Source organism: Macrotis lagotis, chromosome 4 (assembly GCF_037893015.1).
Source record: "Macrotis lagotis isolate mMagLag1 chromosome 4, bilby.v1.9.chrom.fasta, whole genome shotgun sequence".
NCBI lineage: Eukaryota > Metazoa > Chordata > Mammalia > Peramelemorphia > Peramelidae > Macrotis > Macrotis lagotis.
In genome coordinates, this window is record NC_133661.1 from 153,820,200 (window position 1) to 153,841,072 (window position 20,873).

General features: G+C 36.1%; 1 protein-coding gene across 8 annotated transcripts in view; it reads right to left on the reverse strand.

The window, feature by feature from the left end:
* DENND4A (DENN domain containing 4A) overlaps nucleotides 1-3,214 on the reverse strand; it is a 152,786-nt gene extending 149,572 nt beyond the window's left edge. For 5 of the 8 annotated variants that reach the window (XM_074234435.1, XM_074234431.1, XM_074234426.1 and 2 more), the window contains exon 1: nucleotides 3,072-3,214. The gene's annotated coding sequence lies outside the window, so the exon portion shown is untranslated. The remainder of the gene's footprint in view (nucleotides 1-3,071) is intronic. The other 3 variants (XM_074234436.1, XM_074234434.1, XM_074234433.1) reach the window with 1 other exon arrangement.
* Nucleotides 3,215-20,873: the final 17,659 nt, after the last annotated feature.

Consider the following 20,873-nt stretch of genomic DNA (forward strand, 5'->3'; position numbering starts at 1 on the left):
GAATACTATTCCTGGTGTTGTTCCCTTCCTTAGCCTGTCCTGGATCTGTGACCCAGAACTTGGCAGTGGGATTTAAAACTGCCATTTGATATCTGTCCCCCCCCACACACACAGGGTCCCTAAATGGGTCTAGGATTTTGTTTTCCTCTTGGGCACAGTCCCTGGGCACTGAAATGCTTCATGCAGTGTGTTCCTGGACATATCCATCCTCTGTGACCACATCCTTCTCTATTTCCCTATCTCATCTGGGTTGGTTAAGTGACTCACTGTGATTATTTTTTTTCTTGAATTTCTCAAGAAATTTGGTTTGCTGCATTTTGCAGATCTATTTGAAGAAACTTTGGGGGTAAGCTTGCTATACTAATTCTGTTACTCCATCTTGTTTCACAGATTGTCCTCAAACAATTCTCTGTTAAGTCAACAAACATTTATAAACCACTTAGTTATTATATGCCGGATGTGATACTAAGTACCAAGGATACAAAGAAAAGCAAAAACAAACACAAAATAGCTCCTGCCTTCAAGGAGTATCCAATCTAATGAAGGAGATAAAATGTAAAGAGCTATGTGAAAACAAGATCTATATACACAGGATAACTCAGAGATGATCTCTGAGTGAAGGCACTAGTGTTAAGTGAAACCAGGAAAGTTTCTTGCAGAAGGAGGGATTTTATCTGAGACTTGAAGGACAAAGGAAGCCAGAATGAAGAAGTGAGGAGAAAGAGCATTATAGGCTTGAAGGATAGTCATTGAGAATGCCAGTATCTGGAGTATCTTGTGCAAGGTACTATAAGGAAGCCATTGCCATTAGATCATTGGGTATGTGGAGGGAAGTAAAATTAACAATGGAAAGATGGAAGGGGTCAGATTATAAATAAAGAGATTTAAAAGTCAGACAGAGGATTTTGTATTGGACCCTGGGTAAACATTGAAGATGATCGATTAGGGGATTGACATAGTTAGACCTGAATTTTGGAAAGATCACTTTGAGTGGAGGGCGGGGATTGGAATGGGGAGAGACTTGAGGCAAGGATATCCATCAGAAGGCAATAATCTAGGCACGACTATACCTATTCATGACACTTATACAATAATGGAGAAAATTCAGAAGAGAAGAAGGACATATATGAATAGTTACAAAGAGAATCAGCAAGGGCCTTGCCAGCATATTAATCATGGGTTAAGGGGTGAGAAAGAGTGAGGTCAAGGATTATATCAGGTTGTGACTGGTTTGTTTGGAAGTGCAGTGGTGCCCTTGACAAATATTAGAAAGATGAGAGGATTTAGGAAATTTAACACAGAAGCTTCCTAATACTCTGCAAATAACATAGAAATTTAAGGTATGGAAGAAGCAGTGTGGCATTAAGCATAGAGAGCTAGTATGGGAGCCAAGAAAGCCTGGGTTCAAGTCCTACTTCTGACAAATATTTGCTGCATGATCCTGGGTAAGTCACTTAACTTTTGAGATTTTAAGTTTCTGGGCAGCTAAGTTGTGCAGAGCACCAGCCCTAGAGTCAAATCCTGAGTTCAGATCTGCCCTCAGACACTTTCTAGGGTAATCATGGACGTCACTTGACCCCAATTACCTCCAAAAAAAAAGAATTATAAGTTGTTGAGAAAGCAAAGACCTATATTTAGAAGGAAATTCCTCAATTGGGAATATTCTCTATCAGTTAAGTACCTATCAATATTTAAGGGAGAACACATAGGGAAAATCACAAATGGGTGCTCAAAATAAGTGTGGTAGGACAATAAGGCCCGACACAGGTTGATTAGGTGGTTCAGATTTGGGACTAGAACAAAATGACATATTTCTAGAACAATTAACTGTAAGCAAGGGAAGCTTGACTTTGTTATAGAAAGGAAAAGATATTCATCAAAAATGCTCATTGATACAGTTAGTTCCAACTTCCCTGTCATGTTAGCTGACCATCCTAATAAAAATGTTTGTCCTTCATTCTGGAAGAGAACCACAACATCAGGAAGGTGTTGCCATGACAAGCACATGAATTGGATTTGAGGGAGGGGATGCTGTGCTAAATCACCAGTCCCACTTTTTATTCTAGAACCATCTAGGTCCAGTGTTCAGATATGAAGCAGAAGATGGCCCTGGATGATCAGGGTTAAGTCTTGCCCAAAGTCACACAGCTAAGTAAGTGCCAGGTGCCTGTGGTGGGACTTGAACTCTCACCATCCTGATTATAAGGTCAGTGCTCTCTACCCACTAGCTTGCCCCATTTAGCTAGCCATCCTAGTGCAAACTTGAGAGGAGCTTCTGACTCCCCAGGCTAGATTTTGTATTTAATCTATTAGAAAACACTAGAAATTAATTGGAGTCTTGTCTACCAGGGTCATTAAGTCTAGAGGTCAGTTTCCATACTTTTATGGAATCTCTTATTGTATGCTAGGGTCTTAAGAAAACCTAGCTCAGGTTATGTGGCAGAGATTTGAGGATAACCATCCTTCCTCTGAAGGCTACTTCAGGTTCAAGGTATTCTATGAGTCCATGACCACAGCTACTAAAAAATAGGAAAGGTTCTTGACCTTGTGTCATTAGATGCCCAGGAAGTCTATGAATAGATTTCAGGGAATTCATGAACTTGAAAAAGGAGAAATTACAATTTTATTTCAATGTTATTGGTTTCCTTTGTAATTCTATGATTTTTTCCCTTAAAAACATTATTCCAATTATGAATCCATAGGCTTCCTCAAAATGGGAAAGGACATATAATATTAAAAAATTAAGAACCTCTGCACTAATACCATAGTTCATGAGCCCTTAGTAAGAAGTTTATTTTTAGTCAACCAGAGGGCACATAGTTCCAAGTAAAGTCATATAATGAGATGTCACAATAAGAAATCCAGTAGTGAAACATTACCCTCAATAATTTAGAGCACACTCTCTCCAAAACACACACACACACACACACACACACACACACAGACACACACACACACACACACACAGACACACACACACCTTGAGTGGGAAAGGTTGACATATTTAAGTAACATACATGGAGAAGCACAAATGTAGGTAACACATGTGGCTAGGGCACACAGTAACTTACCTTCAAAACTACAGGGATGTTGATGTCTTCTGGCAAATGTCATTATGCTGCTTCCACTGGATCTACTCCCCACTTATCTCCCCTAGACATATACTCTGCTGGATGCTGCCCCTACTTGATATGTAGTCTCCATCAGATGATGCTCTAATACTGTTCTATAAGGTACAAAGTCACTACCTATCACTGGCAGATAAGGCCTCAGTGGGTATGTTGCTATGGACCTCTTCCAGCTTCTGGCTGGAATCCTTATCTATAGTCTTATGCTTTCCTTATAAGAAGACTGGGTTCTGTCTACAGGGCAACTAAATTGTGGATACTCTTTGATCCAACAATACCAGTACTAGGTCTATACCCCAAAGAGATCATAAAACAAGGTGAAAGAACTACATGTACAAAAATATTTATAGCAGCTCTTTTCATGGTGGCAAAATTTTGGAAATTGAGGGGATGACCATCAATTGGAGATATGACTGAATAGCTGTGGTATATGAATATATACCATTCTGCAATACTGCATACTATTATGCAATAAGAAATGGTGAAAGGGAGATTTTAGAAAAACCTGGAAACACTTATATGAACTGATTCACTATGAAATGAACAGAACCAGGAAAACCATGTTCACTGTATCAGTGAAATTGTATGATGACCCAGCTCTTAGCAACACAAAGATCCAAGACAAGGACAAAGGACCTACAAAGCTAAATGCTATCCATAAACAGATAAAAGAACTGATGGCCTCTGAATACAAATCGAAGCATATTTTCTTCACATAAACAAGTTTAGAATCTTCAATAAGAAGAGCTAATGGGGTCCTGAAACCAAAATTTTTGACAGTCACTGGACTAGACTATTCTGGCCATCAACTTTGTAAAGCACGCTTTCTTAATAATTGCCAAAAAATACTCTTGCTTTCTCATTCCACCAGTTTTAAAATTCTAAATCTTTGCTTCAACTGGGCAGGGGAAGGGTACATAAATAGGGAAGCTAAAATTGCCTCTGCAATCTACCTTGTCCCATTCTTGGTCTTTCCTAAGTATGACTAGTCAAGGTCTAAAGGGATTTTGAATTTACAAAGAGAAAGGATCTGGGACCTCAAAAAGGTCTTGTGTATAAAAGATATGAAATGCACTTATGATTTGATTGCTATTGTTAGTCATTCGGTCATTAAACAGGTAGCCAATATCTATCATATGGAACTCTGAAAGCAGATCAAAATATATTTTCTTCAATTACTTTATTCTTTCTCCTCTTTTTTTTCTTCTGATCTGTTTCGTCTTCCCCAATCATGGATACATGTTATACATGATAGCACGTGTAAAAATTATATCATTTTATATCATGGGGAAAGTAAAAGAGTTCTACTCTCAAGAAACTCACTGTCTATTGGGAACAAAAAGAAAACAACTATATACAAATAAGATATAAACAGGATAAATTGAAAATGGTGTTTGTCCTTTGTTCTCAAAGACCATGACATTAGGAAGGTGATGCCCTGACAAGCTCATGAATTGAATTTGAGTGATGGAGTGCGGTACTATGTCACCAGCTTCACTTTCTCCTCCAGAGTCATCTGGGTCTGGAGGCCAAATATGAATTAGGACAACTGTTGATGACCCTGGCTGAGTAGCAATCAGGGTTAAGTGACTTGTCCAAGATCACACAACCAGTAAGTATCAAGCATCTGAGGCCAAATTTGAACTCAGGTCCTCCTGATTCCAAGTGTGCTCGATCCACAACACAAAAGGAAGGCACTAGAATTAAGGGGACTGAGAAAGGTTTCTCTAAAATCGTGGAATTTTAGTTAGAACTCGAAGGAAACTAGGAGGCAGAGATAAGGAGGGAGAGCATTCTAGGCATGAGAAACAGCCAGTTAAATGGCCCAGTCTGGAAACAGAGGGTCTTATATAAATAATAAGGAGGTCAGTGTCAGTGAACTGCTCAGTGAGGAACCTTCCCATGTAGATCTTCTCTACAACTTAGTGTTAGACAATCATCAAGATTGAATTTACTCAATCATAATACTTCAGAGGCCCAACTTGACTGGCTTCTGGACTGGCTCTTTATCCACTGTATATGTGGTGTTAAACACGGGGAAGTTGCCAAACAACACCACTAAAAGCAACCAGCAACCAGATTAAAATATAATTGGGAAAAATTAAACAAACTAAATAAAAATATGTTAACATGATTTTCTAACACTAAATACAGGCAGCAGGAATCCTAATGTATGGTTTCCTAGATTGGTTTTCTGTTTGCATTTGATATCACTGGTCTACATGTTACCTCTGACATAAAAGCAAATCTTAGAAACATATTTTTTTGATTCCAAATAATACTAATAAAACTAACAAGCATTTAAGTATTGCTTCACATTTTGCAAAATTAATAAGCATATTACAAGAGGAATTATATTCCTGGGATCTGAATCTTAATGAAAGCATTTGGGGTTGCCAAGGCAACCAAGAAGCTTGAAGACTAGCACATTTTGGGGTAGAATCTATAGAAATAATTCTGAGTGAATATTTCAGGAAAGAATTGAAGATAATACTAAGCTGTCTCCTCAGAATTAAAAAAAAAATGGGATCAGCTGGAAAAGCTGGGTCTGAAGGAAATTTGTAAACAAACAAAATTGTCTAGAGATATATTTCCCTCCTCATTCCAATCTCTTGGTTACCCTGGCTTCCTTTAAGTCTCAGGCAAAAATACCATCTTCTGCAAAAAGCCTTTTCCAATCCCTCTTAATTCTAGTACCTTCACTTGTTTGATTAACACCTCTTTATTCTGTACATAGCTTGTTTGTACATGGTTGTTAGTATGTTGTCTCCCACTTTAGATATAGGTCCCTTGTCTTCTGCATTTCTGTATATCTCCAGTGCCTAGCAGAGAGGTAGCTACAGTGTACAGTGCTTACTGACTGGTTTGATAACTGATCACTGAGTGGGTCATAAAAATATTCCCAGATTAAAATGTATTGTTTTCATCAAAGCAGTTTTTAATGGTGAGAACATGCTTAAGGGAAACAGGACTTTCCAGGTGTGAAGCTGGGCATAGAAAGAGTGACAAACTTTACCATTTTCCCCAGGGTCATTAGTCATTACTTCTCTTCCTGTATTCTACAGTTCAATCTGATTAGCTTTTTTACTGTTCATCACATGTGGCACATTGCTTCTTTTTTTCATGCTTTATACTGGCTGTACCTCCAGACTAGACTGCACTCCTTCCTGTATCCTCCTATAATTCCTCACTTTCTTCAAGACTAAATTGAAGCACCAAGAACCTCCTTGATGCTAACAACCTACCTCCTGAAGAGAGTTCATATTTATTTTGCATTCATTTTGCTTATATTTATCTTTACATGTTGCTTGCCTTAGTAGAAGAGCCTCTTGAGAGGAGAGACTGTTTCATTTTTACTTGACACTATTATACCTAATACATATCAGGTACTTAATAAATGCTCATTTATGGATCAAGTGATAGACAAGTTCTTTCCAGAGCTGAGAAAGGGGTACTCAATTTATAGACTTACAAATGAATTGAAATGACAAAGCATAAATGAGGGTGGTGTGTTGAAAGAAAAATGTGGTAGTACAGAGTAAGGTACAGTTGGAACATTCTAGAAATAAGTAACATAGTAACAGGAAAATTGGTTACAGCACAATGGGGTGGTGCTTTCTATTGTTCTTTCTAAAGGCAGCAAAGTATGCTTTGGGAAAATTAGTTTCCCATAATCCTTTAGGATAGTAATGTCCAGTTTACTCTTAGCCTTTTGAAATTACATCAAACTCTAGTTGTAAATCTGAGGACAGATTGATAATCCTGTTTTCCACATAGGATTTGCTTATCTAGTCTGTTCACTCATCTACTTTACTAGTTTTAGATCAGTGCTATATAGGTTTTTTTTAGGTTTTTGCAAGGCAAATGGGGTTAAGTGGCTTGCCCAAGGCCACACAGCTAGGTAATTATTAAGTGTCTGAGACCGGATTTGAACCCAGGTACTCCCCACTCCAGGGCTGGTGCTTTATCCACTGCACCACCAAGCCACCCCTCGTGCTATATAGTTTTAATGATTACTATTGTATAAAGTAGTTTTGTATTTAGTAATGCCAGTAATACTTTTCTCATTGTTTGCAAAAAACCCCAAAGATTAGGGAAAATGAAGATATATATTTTTTCCCATCCAATCTCATGGTCCCCCTGATCAAGGATATTGTTATTTGGACTTCATATGTATTTGTATCTTTTGTCCATGTTTCCTTAACTGATTATTTTCACTGTTATAGTGTGTATTAAATGTATTTAACAATTCTGCTTTTTACATGTATTTATATCGTTATGCCTTAATCCATGATCAATCTTTGTAAAAGTGCCATTTGATGCCGTTATTCTTTAATATTTCATTGAAATTGGGGTGGCTCGGTGGCACAGTGAATAGAGCATCGACCTTGGAGTCAGGAGTACCTGGGTTCAAATCTGACCTCAGACACTTAATAATTACCGAGCTGTGTGGCCTTGGGCAAGCCACTTAACCCCATTGCCTTGAAAAATCTAAAAAAAAATATTTCATTGAAACTGTGAAAAGTATTTTAAACATATTTTTCCATGAATATGATCACTTCTACATTTTTATCTTTCTCTTAGATTTATTCATCTCTGAAAGATAATTAGATAATTAGTTTGTTTTGTAATAAAGTGTTTTTTTTTCCATTAAGAATTTAGATGCTAGGGACAGCTAGATGATATAGTGGATAAGAGCACTGGCCTTGGAGTCAGGAGGAACTGAGATCAAATTCAGCCTTAGACACTTGAAACTTACTAGCTAAGGGCAAGTCAAGGGCAAGTCCTTTAACCCCATTGCCTGACAAAAAAATTAAAAAAGAATTTAGATGCTATGCCATTTGATGAATATATTTAATAATGATATATTGTTCATTGTCATTTTTAAGTAATTTTGTTCCAGACCTTATTTTGCCTCAGTAGCATGATTACAATTTTTTTCTTGTGTGCAGAAAAAAATTGGGTTTTGTTCTCATTTATTCTTCTATTCTCTTTTTATTATATCTGTTCTCATATAGAGTTATAGCAACTAAATTTTTATTTTCCTTCATTAAATTCTGTTTCTTCTTTTAAATCAAAGCTTGATTTCAGTATTTGTTTTGCTTACATGAAATCCTGTATTCTTCCCATCCCCCTTCCCCTTTATTTTGCTCTCATTCAAATTCCTCAAGTTTAATTTTGGTTTTTCTCTCTATTTTACTTTTCTTTTTTTGCCTTTCCCTTTTTCAGACCAGATAAGAGAGTACAATAAATTTCTTTTCTGCTCCCCCATTCACTTTCTTAATTTGAATAATATTTGTACTGCCCCTTTCCAAGTAATTTAAACTTTTCCTTATACATTTCCTCTTTTAGGATGCTGTAGAAGTGAGGTTAAATTCAAGTTTGATATTTAAAAAAATGGTGAGCAGTTAACTATATAAAGATCCCTGTGGGCCACATATTGACTTAGTTTTAAAGTGCAATACTATCTATACTTTGTTGTATTTTTATTTATTTTTGTTAAATTTTTCTCAATTACATTTTAATCTGATTCAGCTGCATGCAGGAGTGTTGTGGGTTGCTTGTGGCCTAGGGGCTGCATTTTTGATGCCTCTGCTCTAGAATTTCATTTCCCATTCATGGGTTTTAAACTTATATCCTGTTTCTTTTATTCACTCTAAGATCTATTCAGTACACTATTAATATAATTACAGATTATTTTCCAGGTTAATTCTTTTTAGAATATTCCTATGAGGAGTTTTATTCCTAGCCTAATTCATGAAGGACAGTTATTAAAAGAGCTCTGGGTCCAGAGTCAATGGATCTAATCCAACTCCAAGCACTTTCATTAACCATACACCCATTCACAGACCAGTACCTCACCCTACTATATCTACTGGCTTTCAGTGATGCACAGGAATTCAGATTCTGCCTCTTTTGGAGTCAGAAAATTACCTTAAGAAACATACCCACTTATATGAAATCTTCTGAAGTACTCTTGTCACTAAATTGTAACCCATGGTCTATCTCCAGAGATATGCACTAAAATATCACTATAACATTTTCCCTCCAGAAGCTATAGTTGATTGATGCTCTCCTTTCAGGTTTTGCCTCTTCCCCCCCCCCCCCCACTCTTTCCCTGATCTGTCAAAGTCTTTTAGGCAGGATAACAAAACAGTCAGACCCCATCCTACCCTTCTCCTTCTCGAGTTCAGAAAGAGTGTATTTCTACATCCAGCCCCACCTAACCCTTCCCTTCTCCTTATCCCAAAGAATTTTCTCTATGCTTTTCCTCTCCCCTTAAATATTATTTCACTAATGAGTGAATGAGAAATTTAGGTTATGAACTATTAATTCATTGCTACTTTTCTCCACCCTCCTGAGTCTTCTGATGCTCTTTGAAGTTTGCCAATTCATAGTTTTTCTTTCTTGTTTCAATGGTTTTTAAAGAACATAAGTTTAAAAATTAGTCTTGTCTTTCCCTAGGAGCACGAAAACACTGATTTCCTTGTTTATCTTTTCCTTCCAGCTGTACATATTTGTCTTTCTTATGTGTCTTTTGCTTGTTGAGTTTGCAAATACCCTGCTCATCTCCTGCTTCTTTTGAAGGAGCAACTCAAAATTTTCCCTTTGGTTTCAAGTCCATCTTCTTTCACTGATGAATATATATATATATATATATATATATATATATATATATATATATATACACACATATATATTATGGTATTTTTATTTTAGGATTTGTGTGCTTTTACCTAATCTCTATTTCATTTTTTCAATGTACTTCCTTCTTTTCTCCAGAATGTATGTAATGCCAGTCCTAAGCAACTGGGAACCTCATCTGAGAGTGAATGGTTTGGGTTTATTTTTTGTTTTGGCTAATTCACTAGAACTGGACAAATTTTTGGTAATCTTCTTGCTAAGAACGAGATATCTGATTGAATCACTACCAAAGAGAGATTTTGAAAAACGACAAAAAAAAAACAACTGCATAGAACCTGAAGTAGAGCATCTAGAATGCAAAGTGCTTGTGTAGCAAGTATTTGCTATTGGGTGATGTGACTATTATTCTTTCTGTAGTATTTACTTTGTAAGAAATTGTTTCCTTCCTTCTCTCCTAGTTATCTATCCTACTTTATGTGAGGGCATTTCTTGTTCTTTTGAGGTACTGAGGGGAGGGCTGAGCTTGGATAGAACCTCTCATTCTGTCATTTTACCACAAGTCTCTAACTTGAAACTAAGAAATTTTATCTTTGGAAATAGCCTCATTGCAATACCACTCAGTTTTTTCCTTTTGATTTAGCTAAATTAATTTGGAGAACAACAACTTCAACTGAGAAGACAATACATCTGTTTCAAAAACTGCCAAGAAATTAAGAAAAGCAAGGCCTAGAAGGAGATAACTTATGAGACAGAAAATATCTTGTTGGTGGAAGGGGTGTACAGTTCTTCCCATTCAACTAAAAATTTAAGTACCTTATTTGTAAACAGCTACAACAACCACTACTACCACCAAAAAATACTAGATAAGGTAAAACAAAGAAAAAATTAAAATGTCAATCATTTTAGTATATGTATAGTATATTTAATTTAGTATAGTATATTTAATATATATTCTTGATATATTATGATTTTGATACAAATCATTCAGTCCAAGGTAGAATATGAAAATGCAATCAAAGAAGTACAAATTGGTACAAAGATGAGATTAAGGAAAGATTCTCTTTAACTTGAGAATTCACGTTCAGACTTCATGTGAGAGATAGTATGTGAGTTGTTCTTTGAAGGAAAGGTAGGAACTGAATGTCTCTTGTGTGTGATAAGAATCCACTTAAAAAAATATAGACTCCTCTGAGCAAAAAGGAAAGTTTATTTTGGCTTTTCTCGAAAAAAGGGCACCCCCAAGTCTCACATAGGTAGTGAAGATCAAGGAGCTGTCCCGAGGTGACAGTCAAGGAAGAGATTATATGGCCTAGCATGATTCCCCCCTCCCTAGCCCCACTCTTTCAACTTGATTGGTTAAGGTTTTCAGTTACAATCTTTACGTGAAAAATCTACCCAGCACCAAAGAGAAGAATAAAAGGTTTTCATAAAGTATTACATCACCATCCAGATGGTGAGGGTATCAGAAGATTTCTAATGACCTTCTGTTAAATGAATTAATATCTGAGTATGCAAGGTCTTCTTAGTTTAGCACTTATCAAACAGGAAAATGCGGGCTACTGTTCTCACAGTCCATTATCAAATAGGTGGCTAACTAAGATTGCAAGGTCTCTTCTCCGGAAGTATTCCACTATTTCCCTCCCTAACAGAATCAATGCAAGGTCTTTCTGGAAATAGTCCACTGTTTCACTCCCTAGCAGAATCAGGAGGGTGTCTGACTGGGAATGCAAGGCCTCTCTCCCTCTTCTAAGAATAGTCTAAGAGTAATAGTCAGTCTTTGTTTTAATGATTTTAACCCTGAGAGGACTTCACTAAGAATATTAACTCTTAAGAGGGAATATTCCACTCACTCTGCTCTGGAATTTCATGTCCCATTCATGGACTTTGAATTTCTATGCTGTTTCTTCTCTTTATGACTAATTTTAGGTGAAACTTCTGGAAAACCAAAGCTTTGATCCATCTTCTATTCAGCATAACTACTAATGTATTTGCAGATTTTTTCCCAATCTTCCTCTAATTCTTTTTGTGAATGATCTTATGATATTCTTATTTCTAGAAATGCTATAAGATTCATATTTTATGGCAGATATTCCATTATATTCCTATGCCAAAATTTGTTTAGTCATTCCCCAACTGATGGACATCCCCTTGAATTATGAATCTTTGCCATTACAAAAACAAAAGGTTGCTATAAATATATTTATACATTTGGTTCCTTTTTCTTTTCTTTTCTTTTTTTTTTTTCTTTCTTTCTTTCTTTTTTAAATCACTAGTAGAGATCAAAGCCCTAGTAGTGGTATAACTGGAACAAAGGTATTATTCACAGTTTTACAATTTTTTCAGTTCCCAAACTGCTTTCCAGAATGGGTTGTATCAATTCACAACTCCAATGACAGTGGATTAATGTGACTCTCCCTGTAGCCCATTCAACATTTGCCATTTGGAACATCTTCTTTTGAAAATTGCCAATTTCATATCTTTTGACCATTTATCTGCAAATTGCTTTTATCTTTATATATTTTTGTCATTTTCATTTATATTTTTATCAGCACAGTTTGTGAAAATTTTTTCCAATTATCTATTTCTTTTATAATTCCAACTATATTGTTTTGTGTGTGGAAAATTTTTAAATTTTATGTATAAAAATTGTTTATTTTACTACCTGAGAACTTTTCTATCCCTTGTTTAGTCTTCCCAAACTCTTTTCCCATTAATAGATCTGAAAGGTAATTTATTTCTTGTTTTTAACATCATTCTTCATGTCTAAGTAATGTTTTCATTTGGAGCTTATCTTAATATATTGTGTGAGATGATGATATATACCTAATTTCTGTTAAACATCCTTCCAGTTTTCTCAGAAATTTTGTCAAATAGTGAGTTCTTACCTAAGTAGTTTGAATCTTTGGATTTAATCAAACCCCAAACTTCTAGCTTTGTTTGTTTTTGTATGCTGTTTACCTAATCTGTTCCACTGAAATACTCTTCTACTTTTTCATCAGTACCAAATCATTTTGACAATTATTGCTTTGAAATGTAGTTTAGTGCTTGTCCCCCATATTCCCCCTTTTTTCATTATTTTCCTTGAGTGTCTCGACTTTTGTTCCTCCAGTTGAATTTTATTAGTTTTTAAAAATTCTTTAAAGTAATCTTTTGGTAGTTTGATTGATATGACATTGAATAAGTAAATTAATTTAGGTAGTAGTCTCATTTTCATTATATTGGATCATCTTACTCAAGAGTTATTAATATTTCTATAATAATTTAGGTCTGTGTTATTGTAAAGAGTCTTTTGTAATTGTATTCATATAGTTGTATTTATAAGTATAAATATATGCTCTCCTTAACTTCAGACGCAAAAAGTTATTTAATTCAGGAGAGAACAAGAATAAGAAGTGCATATTGCCCTCCTCTAACAATGGGGGGGCGGAAATAGCCCCTTTATTGCTCTTCTGAGAATGATCTCAGACTTAACTGTAGTTTCTCCATAGCAATGGTCCCACCAAGTTGTGTATTGCTACTGGATGAGCCCTTATCTCAGGTACCACTAGACTTGGACTTAAAGGTATCCCCCTTGATCCTTGGGGCCTCAAAGCAGAACCAGCTAGCTATGAATCCTAAACTCCTAGACCTGGTGACTTGTTTTACTGATCTTTCGAAACTCACAAGGTAGTAAGGAAAGAATAAAGACTGAGGCAAAGAACCTGGGCCCATGTTGACCTCACAGGTCATGTGTTGGCCTCAGATGGGTAGGATCTGAGGATTCTCCTCTTATAGCTTTGTCTTCATTTCATGGACAAGAAGGAAAAAATCCAACCAAGAGAGAAATAGCAATAAAAGTCTCATAAAAATCATGCTCTGATGCTCTGCCAAATATCTAGTAGTCAATCTTCAGGTTTGGGGACAGTAATAAATTCTTCCATTTCCCATTTATAAAGCTAAACCTCTTTTTAAAACAGACAAAATGATATATGAAGTACCTACTATGTGAAATGCATTGTGCTCGGAATGCTACATCAAAAGTGAAAAATGAAAACATTTTCAAGAATATTCTACTGGGTTTTCATTCTTTCTCTATGGGTACTCAACAAATACTTCTCAACTGATGTATAATAATTATTAGATCTTTGATATGAATCACTTTTATTATAAAAGTGACAATGATCTAGTTTATAATTGGTCCTTATTCCAGTAACATTTTTTTTTAGTATTTTTGCAAGGCAATGGGGTTAAGTGACTTGCCCAAGGTCACACAGCTAGGTAATTAAGTGTCTGAGGCTGGATTTGAAGACTTTTTAAGAAAAATAAATTTAAATGCAAAAAATATATATATTAAAAAATTACAAAGGAATTAAATTATATTGAAATCAGATATACAAATATTAAAACAAACAAGCTGATAGACCTCAGGTTAAGAATTCTTCAGTACAAGCTGAGTACAGGTTGAGAATCTCTGATTTAGAATACAGGTTAAAAATCTCTGGTTTAGAATATTTACCTTTCCTTTTTTCCCCATTTTTTTCCTTTTTCCTCTCATTTCTAACCCACAGGTTGATTTAACAAGATCTTGGTTTCATTTTGTAACAGCCTGGCCCGGAAAGAGAATGCTGTCTTGCTGAAAGTTTAGGCAAAGTTACCTAAACACTCTCTGCTAGAATTAGTTCACCACTTCCTTCAAGAGAGCCAGCCTTCACTCGTTGAGGGTAAATGTCTATTTGTCGTCCTTAATAGCTCTGCCTATACAGTATGAACCATGCACTGTTTTAAAATCTCTGCCTTTAGGTCATTCTGTTCCCTAGTCTTGTAAAAGAGTAATTAAATGATTACTGCATTCAGTCACTATATCAGCAACCAAAAACACATCTTCCTTGTTTCTTTATAACTACTGCTTTTCTCACAGACATTTAGCTTCTGAGCAAAACCATAACTTGGTGGGGTGCTTTTTTCAAATGATTTTAGTTTTTTTAAAAATCTATTTTATGATAGTAAGAAGGTTAGTATGCACATACCAATATAATATAAACTCATCTGACAGTAGTTGAAGCACAGGCAGATATACTCAAATCTACCATTACTTCTCTGAAACTATAGCCTGTATCTCAAAATCATATTCATTTTTGGTTGCTGTAAGAGAGGACTCACTCCTCACACCACAGATTACGTATTTTCATTTCTTTTTTCTTTCTCTCAAGTCCTGATTCTTGTATGAAACTGAGATGATAAAAAACAACATGTGGGACACCCTGATACACTACAAGTTTTTTCAGCTCAGTCCACACATGGCCCTTGATAACTGTGTAATTCACAGAAGTATAATTTTGTTTATCTGAACTTCTCAAAGTATTTTGTAAACATGATGCTTTCACTAAACATGAACCAAATGGAAGCAAACCAGTCTGATTCTTTCCCTGTTCTTCTCCTACTTCCTTTTTTTGTACCCACTCAGATCTTGGTTTTATGTGAACACTTGAAGTTATGTTTTTTAGTTGGACTACCATTTTTGTGCTCTTGAGCACACAGATCCACTGATTGCTAGAAGTTTGCAAGTTTGCTTCTTAGTTCAGTGGTAAACCAGTATAGGAATATGGTGGCTTGCCCAACCACATGTTGTTCTGGTTAACTCAGTTGACAAAGGAAAAAGGAGTGTGCTGTCCAAGTCAGCAGTGGGGCAGCTCCTGCCACCCACATAGGGTTTTTTTTGTCCTTTCTTCTCGAAGAGGATCATGACATCAGGAATGGGATCCCATGACATGCAAGGGAACTGTGAGGGGGTGCTGGGCAAAGTCACTGGCCTTATTTTCTTCTTCTGAGACATCTGGGTCCAGTGGCCAGATACCGATCAGGATGACTGGAGATGGCTCTGGATGAGGTGGGAAACATTGGTCTTTTTAAACTAAGGTCTTTAAGAAGTTTCAATTTGTGGTAGCCAGGTGGTGCAGTGGTTAGAACACCAGCCCTAGAGTCAAGAATACCTGAGTTCAAATCCAACCTCAGACACCTAGTAATTACCTAGCTGCGGGGCCTTGGGCCCCACATTGCCTTGCTAGAAAAACAAAACAAAACAAAAAAACAACAACAAATTTCAGTTTGACAGAGGCAATGTTTATTTTTAGCTCTTTTACCTATTCAAAAAAAAATCAATCTGGGAGGGGCCGACCCTTAGGGTTTCTGGCCCAAACAGAAACAATTGCTAGTTACATTCATTCTGAGAGAGACAGAGAGAGACAGAGAGGCAAACAGAGACACAAACAGAGAGGGAGAGACAGAGCAAGAGACAGAGAGACAGAGATAGAGACATAGAGAGAAAGAGACAGAAATAAAGAGAGACAGAGAACTAGCTAGAAATAAAAACACCATAACCCAGTGTTCCTGGCAAACATCTGTACCCCATGTTGCTGAGGGTTCTTGTTAGAGAAAGAAAACAATAGAAAACAGCTGCTAACATATTTCAGTAGAGGAAATAATTTGGAGGAGACCTCATAAATGCATGATAAGCATATTTATTCATTATACCTGCAGGAAGCAATTATAGCCTATCACGTATTCTGTTTTCAGCATTATTTATAGTGAATCACTTTACTTATTTTTGCACTTTATTCTGCTTTTTAAGATTCTTTGATGATAAGAAGTTATGAATTATGAAGTTTAATTCCCAGAGAACCTAAATATGATTCAGGAGCTAAAAGCTTCTTGGCTTGGACTTCTGGTTTATATTATTCTCCAGGCTTAATTCAAAGCACTAAGTACCCCAAGTTGATTGGAAAATATACTGTGGGCAGTTAATTTTCCTTGAAATTTATTTAATACCTATGGATCTGGAGGACTATATATAACAAAACCACTTTTTCCAAAACTTCTAAATGAGACCAATATAATCACAATAAACAAAGAAAACTCTTTCAATGTTTCTGATATCCATGTTTCCAAATATCCAAATACCTTGTCATGGTATAGATATATACTCATATATAGATCAAGTATGTTTAACATGAGTAGGCTTTTGATTTCCTGTAACCTAGCAATTAAAAAATGAATGTTCTGAAGCTAATTTGAAATAGTCCATTTCTCATGAACAGAGATTGACTCTTAGACTTGGGGTTTTCTCAGAGCTTCTAAAGAGAGTCAGGAACTCAGTATTCTTTCCTTAAGGATAATTTAACCTTGACCAGCAGGGGACAGAAAAAAAACCCCACTGTTTCAGAAGCAAAAGATTATAGATTCTTTACTTGATGACCTTATTATTTAAGCAACATTGCCTCAAAATGGTACCAGAGAAAGGATTGAATTTACAATTAGAGGACCTAAATCTGAAAGCTGACTCTGTCCTTTGTTACCTCTGTTCATTGGTCAGATCATAGAATCTTTCTGGATATCCATTTCCTCATCTGGAAAATGAAAGAGTTGGCTTGTTGAACACTAAAATCCCTTCCAGCTCTAAATCTCTAATCCTTTAAAATGTTTCTTTGACATCATTTCAATAAAAGTCCTGGGAAGTTGGAGAGAAATCAATTCTACCTATATTTTTTGATCACCTACTATGGACAGGATATATGCTACAAATTTTTTAATGTCTAGTCCCTGATACTCAATCAAATCTTTTTGAATCTTATTGTCTTTGCTAATTTAGCCTCTGATCCAAGTCTTGGGCTAAAATGTTTATGACTGCATGAGACTAGAAGCCCTAGTAATAGTCAAAATATTTTGATAGCTTTTTTTTTAAAGAAAAATTTCTGTGTTAAACCTGAAGCACAAGTATCAGTTTCATAGGCAATTTTGGGTTTCCATAGTTACAGTAAAACATAACAAGGACAAAAGGGAAATGTCTCTTCTGAGGTTGATAAGTTAACAGGAAGTGCTTCTTAGTATATTGGAACATTAGCAATTTTAAAAATGTGACCAAAGACAGGAGTCAGAACTTATTGTTCATTTCTTTCACTGCTCAAATGTAAATGAGAATAGTTTTGGAAAACAAAAACCATATGTTTTAAGTCAGAGTTAGAATCACTGTATCTATCCCTGTCTTGTAAAAAAGACAAGGCTGAGAATTGTTCTGTGGTTCGATTTTTCTTTCTCTGCTATTTATAGTGCTTTCTCTGAAGTGTGACTCAGTAGAGCAGAAACAAAGAATATCTCATAGGTTAGACTAGAGGCGTCCTATTCCTCTGTCAAAGAATGTTATTTTTATAGAGTCAAGCTATCTTAAAGATGGGGAATTCTTTAGGAATTAGTAATAATGTATCTTGATCAATTGTTAAAAAAAATAATCAATGAGTAGCCAAGATTTTACTAGGAGGGAGTCATTGATGATTTTTTTTAAAAAAGCATTTGTTAAACACATAAACAATGTTTTTACAAATATATCACAATATGACCCAGGTCCAGTTCTCAAAGATTTTCTAATGCTCCTTGGCTATTTAGAAATTTGTTGCCTGAATGATCATGTCATCATTCTCTCAGAATTCAGGTATCTCATCTGTAAAATCAGAATAATGATATCTTGACTGTATTCTATGATATACTGAGCATACTATGCTATACTGAAATCAATAACATTATAAAAATTGAGACTTCAGTGATCCTCCCAGAAATCAGTGTTACAAAATCTACAATATAATAGAAAGTCAGATTTTACAATATTAGTTGTGAAGAAGTGAAAGCTATGCTCAGGGAATGAACAAATGCCAAATAAATAATATATAACTGGACTGAGGGAAGCTGAGGCTAGTGGATCTCTTGAACTCAGGAATTCTGAGTTGCAAAAGGGCTGAAACTGATCTATTGTTCACATTATATGGCATCAATATGATAAACCCCAAGAAGGTCACTAAGTTGCTTAAAATGGGACCAAGGTTTGAAATGAATTGGGTCAGAGTTTTCAAGCTGATAGTAGAGGGACTGAGTTCATGAATGGCCACTTTTATCCTGGGTAAATTAGGGAGATGATGAGGAGAAAGAAGAAGGAGAGGAAGGAGAAGGAGGATAAGGAGCATATGCAAGGAGCTCAGTCATCAATGAGAAGAAAATATGAGATTAATTGGAAAGAGGTAGCAACTTTGAGCATAGCATTTTTCAGAAGTGGCCAACCAGGACACATAAAAAGACAACCAAGGGAAGAAAATTATGATGATGCCTGAGGAGACAATCTGTACAAGAGCAAGAGAGCTTTCTCTAATTTTTTTTCCATTTCTGCCTTCTGGAAATTTAAGGGGTTATTTTCTTGACTATGATATTGAAGTGGATACACAGTACCTGGGAACAGTTGGCATATCATGTTCCAGATGGTGAGAGTCCCTCAGGATGTGAGCGAGAGGGTGAAAAGCATTTTTAGAATCCAAAGTAGCCTTGACACATCTAATTGCCCCAACTAACTCAGATGGGAGGCCATGAGTTACACACTGAAGTATATATAACTCATATAGAACAAGGTAATGGCAAGAAACATTGAACATTGGATACCTTCTTCACCTTTTATTTAACTGCCAGACCATAAATTTCCTTGCTTTTCCCATGAAGCATGTAGCCAGATGGCTCTCATAAATAATGTATTCAATCATGACAGGAATAGAAGAATTTGTGATGTGATTAAAAAAATATTCTCCTTCCTTCTCATGATCACATGATCTAATCTTTTTTTGATTTGTCTTGTTTTCCCAAAAAGGCTTGTTGTTGTTTGTCCTTCATTTTTAAAGAAGACTGTACCACCAGGGAGGTGGTGCTATGACATGCAAGTGAATTGGATTTAAATGAGGGAGAAATGAGCAAAGTTCCCAGCCTTGGCTTGTCCTCTAGAGCCATCTGGATTCAGTGACCAGATTTGGATCAGAATGACTGAAACTGTATGATTGTGGAAGAATAGTTCTGAGAGTTGGAAGACCTCGGGTCTATTTCCCCTCTACCACTTAATAGTTGCTCTGTGACTGGGAAAAAAACCATTTCATACCTCTAGATTTCAGGGACCTCCTTTGTCAAATGTGGATACTACCTTATCTACCTTCACAAAACCTCAGAGTTGGGGAAAAAAACTTCATAAATCTTGGGGCAAAACTTGCCTTGCAAAAACCTAAAAAACAAACAAACAAAAAAACTTCATAAATCCTTCAGTCCAATTCTAGAGGAATCTCCAACTTCCCTGGAAAATGATTATGCAGCCTTTGTTCCATCTGAACACTGCAAATGATAGCTCATTACAGCTCAAGGCGGTCTGGACACCAATTTGGGGCAGATTTGAACATTAGACATGCTTTCTCTATACTGGGTTAAAATATCTCTGCAGCTTCTTCTGTTTCTAGTTCTGACGCCTGGGTTAAGATGAATAAAACTAATTCTCCTTCCAGTCATGGTTTGTTGATGACACTAGTTTTCTTGTTTGTTCCTTGTCTAAGACATTTTGTTATCTTGACTCCATGAATTTTCCCTAATGCTTCTCTTACTTTTTTCCTCATGGCTTCTTTGACTTTCTTTGAGACTTAGCTCAAATCCCATCTTCTGGAAGAAACCTTTCCAATCCTCCTTAAAATTAATGCCTTCTCTCTGTGCTTACCTTCATCTACCCAAATATACATTTTATAGATATAGTTGTGTGCATGTTGTTTCCCTCAATAGGATAAAAGTTTCTTGAGAGCAGGACCCAGAAGTCTTGAGTCTCTAATAAGGCCTTTCCCAGGGCCATTTTCTATCAAGGCTGAACATAGGGAATTTAAACAAGGAGAAGAGCTGAACCAGATGATCTCTTGAAGTCTAAATTCTTATTATATCATAAAAGTCAACAACGCAGTCACTCCTGCATTGTTGTCAGTGAGAAGTGAGGAAATGAGGTATTTCCCTTAAGGCAATTAGCAATAAAGGTAACACTAGGATCAGGCCAAGAAACAAGTGTAATCAATATAAATAATATTCTTCTGATACCAGGAGCTCCATTAAATGAATCACCACTGTCCCTAACCTCCTTAGGATAGTGGGGGGGGAGGGCATGCTCAGCGGACTCTTTCTAAAAATTAGAAGAATGACAGTAACACTTTTAGATTTTAAAATTTATCAAGAGAAATATTGAGACAACGACATTATTTCCCTTATTTCCCTTGCGGGATCACCTTAGTGAGAATT